We start from the raw sequence: 4,656 nt of genomic DNA, 5'->3' as shown, positions 1-4,656 counted from the left end.
GGAAGGGGAGGTGAGAGCCAGATCTGGGGAGGGAAGGGGGCTGGCAGGTAGTAGGGGGAGTCTAAATCCCCTGTTACCACCAGGAGCAGACCGCCTGGGTGCCAGGCTTCTCTGCCACTGACAGCCGTGTGACCTTGGGCACATCACCTAATTTCCTTGTTCCTCACTTTCCAAATCTGTAAAATGGGGTTATAACCATTCTAAGGTTAGTGTGTGTGAACTTCTCAGAACAGAGCCTGGTGTAGCATGAGTGCTCAGTGAGTTTCCCTAGGATTGACCCACTTAAGGAATTGTGCTCAGCAGATGGTGGGCATCTGGAGGACCCAACGTTAGCATAGGATGACCAGGACTAACGGGACGGGGCGCTGAGGTTGGGGGATGGAAAAGAACAGGCAGGCCAGACCCTACAATGGAGGGCCTAGAGAGGTAAGGCCTGTAGCCAAAAACATGTCTTATCCACTTGTGATTTGGGCCAGGCCAAGCCTCCAGGCAGAATTGAATTTCATCCTCCAGAAATACATCCTGTACCAAAACTTTCGGTATGAAAACATGATGTGAAATAGCTCAGATTGGCCCATATAGCTTCTTGTGGGAACCTTGGAACTGGGGGGCCCAGGGTACATTTCACTTAGCCTCTGTCCTGGAGATCCCATCTCTTTCCTTCTCCACCCCACCCCTCTTCTCCCCCAGCCCCTGCCCCAACGGAGATCCCAGGATGTGGCAGAACCACTGCCAGTAAATCACCCTGTGTGGACTATAAATAAGTCAAGTGGAAAGTTACACTAACAGAATGAGGACATCCTCAGTTAACACTTGGACTCTCTGCTCCCTACCAGTCCGGGTCAAGATCCAACCTCTTCACTCCCCAGTCCCCAGAGCTGCTCAGAGGTTCTTGGATCTGAGGTAGGATTGCCTAGCCTGAAGATTTCTCCTACAGCTGCCATGCTCAGGACCAATATTGGGACTGTGCAGAGGGAGAGACAAACAGCCCGGCCCTCAGGCAGCCCCAGTCTGAGGGGGAGACACAGCCCTGCCCTCAGGGAGCCCCAGTCTGAGGGGGGAGACACAGCCCTGCCCTCAGGGAGCCCCAGTCTGAGGAGGGAGACACAGTCCTGGCCTCAGGGAGCCCCAGTCTGAGGGAGAGACAAACAGCCCGGCCCTCAGGCAGCCCCAGTCTGAGGGGGAGACACAGCCCTGCCCTCAGGGAGCCCCAGTCTGAGGGGGGAGACACAGCCCTGCCCTCAGGGAGCCCCAGTCTGAGGGAGGAGACACAGCCCTGCCTTCAGGGAGCCCCAGGCTGAAGGGGAGATTTTATTTTTATTTATTTTATTTTATTTTATTTTATTCTATTCTATTTTATTTTATTTTATTTCACTTATTTTTTGATATCTGATCCTATTTATTTGTCACTCTTAGAAAACCTCATTTTTGACTGGACTTAGAGGTGGAACCTTTCAGAGAGGACAGCCTCCGTCTCTTAACAACCTGTTCCTGGTGTTTTTCTTTGGCCTCCTTCATTTTCTTGGCCAAAGGTTTAGCATATTCTGTGGCCTGTTCCTTACTTTTCTTAGCACACTGTTTCTTCAAAGCAATACACTGACCTTTTTGTTGGAGGACATGTGGATTCACAAAACACTGAATCTTGGGCGCTTTGGTCCTGAGTTTCTTACCTCTGTGTTTAGGAGCTCTCACACTGGAGGACATTGTCTTCTTTAGAGAGACTGAAATGTTTGTGGATTCTGCCAGCCAAAAGAGGCCTGGTAGTATCAGGGAATCCAGAAATATCCTTCTCCACAACCCCCCTTCTTTTACAAAGACCAAGTTGAGAACACTGAGATTAGCACCCACAGGGCAACCCTGAACAGATTCACGCTTTCTTTCTCAAGTCTTCTTTGGTCTGTAACAGGAAGGCACCTTACTCAACAGCGGGTGGACACGGCCATGGGTCAGAACACCCTGCTTCAGGGGGAAGCCTTGTCTGCCGTCGTCACCACTGATTCGGGCCACAGAACCCTTCCGTTCTTCACCCAGAGCGTCAGCAGCTTCTGTGGCCATCCGCTTCTCATAAAAGATGCTAAGTTTCATCATCCACTTCGATGAGCTCCCGGCCGCTGGTAGCTTGGAAAGAGATGTTCAGTCACCTCGGAGGTGCCACAAAAAGAGCGAGGGGGAAATTTTAAACAAACACATCAACAAACACAAGATTAGGATATTGGAGAAGAGACAGAACTTCTGGAGAAAAACTTCCCAGGGCTGTGAACTCCAAAGTTGCTTCAGGAATTCAAAGAGGCAGGAACAGGGATCTCACCCCTCCTAGATGGAATCCTCATCATCAGGGCTGGGAGCAGCTGCCCGGGAGAGATCAGCATGTTCTTCATCCTTCCTTTTCACGCTGAGCCTCCTTCTCCCCAAAAGCTTTCCATGCCCTCTCTGTTGCTGGAGCTTTACAACCCCTTTACAATAGCTTGACAAGGCCTGTGAGGAGGGTGGGTGAGGAGCATCCTCTTGTGGTGCAAGGAGAGGAAACTGAGGCTCTAGTCCAATACCCTGAGCAGCTCGGTCCAGAACTGGGCCTGGAATCCTGGATTTGGGCTAAAACTTGTGCCAGTTTCCTCTCTCATGACTCTATTTCCTCCCTTTTGAAGTGGAGAAAATTGCCATCCTTAGCCATTGTAGAGATGGAATGCATCAGGAAAGTCAAGCAATTCAAGAGGGGCCTGGCACATTGTGAGCTCTCACTGGACTGCTACTACTACCACTACTTGTTAGTAGGTGTATCTTGGGGTTCTTTCCAAAGCAGAACCTGGAACAAAGATTTGGCTGCCATTAGTTTGTTTATTCAGGAGGCGAGCTCAGGAAGTGCCAGCAGGAGTAAGGGGATGTGAGGCAGGCGTGGGGAGGGAGACAATTTGGGGTGTCAGTGAGTGGCTACCACTATGGAGAAGTGGGTCTCCATCCCACTGAGGACCTCTTGGCCACTGTGTAGAACACACTACAATGGTGGTCCCACTTGAAGATGAGGACGCCAGGATATTCACCTTCTGACTCCTATGCAGCACTGACTGCTACTGGCCCATTAATGCCCTGGCAGTTGGGGTCCACCCTACGTGCCAGGAGAAAGCCCTGAGCCAAGTCACAAGCATTGGCAGTGGGGCCCTGTGGGCACGAACTGGGACAGCGAGTGGAGAGAGAACCGACATCTGTTACGTGCATCCCCAGCCCCTCAGGGGAATGTCACTCTCCTTATTGGCTCACACTGTACTCAGACTTCTGGCTGAAGCTCTCAAGGGAGGAACTTCATCTGCTTTGGCCACTGCTGTATCTTCAGTGCCCAGCACAGTGTGCTACACAAAGCAGGGGCTCAGGAAACATCTTTCGAAATATGAAGACCCCCGTAATAACACTGTATAACACATCTTTATTTCTACCCATGCCTCTCAATTATGCATGCACACCCCTCTAGGGCAGGCCTGGGACTGTGTGTCCTTGTGTCCAGCACAGTGCCAGGTACATGGCGAGTAGTTAAGACTCAGTTGTTGATTGAATACAGGGGGTTCTTGGAACCCAGGTGTAACAGAACTCCATCTTGGACGAGGAGTGGGAACCAGAATCCAGAGCCCTCAACAAGTACAGAGCTGGAGTGGGGGGCAGGCCAGCTGCGGAGAGCCATCCAGGGAAGGCTGATGGATGAAAGATTATGGGTGTCAAAGCCACCCAGAGGAAAGGCAGGAGATAATGTCTCACTACCTCACCAAGTTGGCTGGCCTTTGGGATTTCCAACGGAGCTGGCCTCTGGCCGGAGGAGGCTGCTCTGGAACCCATATTATACAAAGAAAGAATAAATAGGAATGTTTGAGAAAGGAAGGTCTGCAGAAGAGGCTTTGCGAGCAACAAAGGAGGAGGCCCCACCAGAGACTGTGCAGCTTTGGCAGTAATAAGGAGTCTGCAAATAGATTCGACAGAACTGCCATAGCATGAGGGCGGGCGGAAGCAGAAGGGCAGAGGGGCTTCTGGGGGCTCCTTCAGCCTAGCGGGTGATCTAGAAGGGAAAGAACACAGGAGATGGGGAGGGCAGCAACCACAGGAGCGGGGAGGCCCCCTTGAACGTCCTTTCTGTAGCTCCATTCCCTCCAGATGAGTCCGACCTTGCAATCTTGGCTGACTCCCAGCAGGGCATGATTTGAAAGGTGGATCAGTGGGTCATTGTCATAAGAGTGCTATCTAAAAAGACCAAATTCACTTGTCTAAAGCAATATATGTTTATTTTCACCATTTTGTTTTGCTTCTCAAATTTGTTCTCACTGCTCCCACCAAGGCGTGGGGTCTGTGTCCTCCCCCCTTGAATCTGAGCTCAACTCAGGGAATGCCTGTAATCAGCACTGAAATGGTCCCTCTCTAATCTTTGTCATGCAATTCATAAGTGTCGCTTTGATTACTCTGTTAATGACAGCCCAAAGCACCCTGACAGATGCAAAGGGATTTCAAGTCACATCCAAAACCAGGGAGAGAATTTTAGCCAAGGGGTCTTGCCCCCAGGGCCCCAGAGACATGCCTCCACAGGCCAAGAAGAAACAGTTCTTCTCTGATACTACCGGTCCCTAGGTGGATCTCCCTCCCTCCATCTCCATCTCTAACCAATCAGAGGAATCTTGTGTT

General features: G+C 51.0%; 1 pseudogene; it reads right to left on the bottom strand.

Moving 5' to 3' along the window:
- Positions 1 to 1,422: 1,422 nt before the first annotated feature.
- Positions 1,423 to 2,137, bottom strand: LOC125166437 (40S ribosomal protein S6-like; annotated as a pseudogene).
- Positions 2,138 to 4,656: the final 2,519 nt, after the last annotated feature.

This window comes from Prionailurus viverrinus, chromosome B2 (assembly GCF_022837055.1).
Source record: "Prionailurus viverrinus isolate Anna chromosome B2, UM_Priviv_1.0, whole genome shotgun sequence".
NCBI classification, from domain to species: domain Eukaryota; kingdom Metazoa; phylum Chordata; class Mammalia; order Carnivora; family Felidae; genus Prionailurus; species Prionailurus viverrinus.
This window is presented reverse-complemented; position numbering and strand designations above follow the sequence as displayed.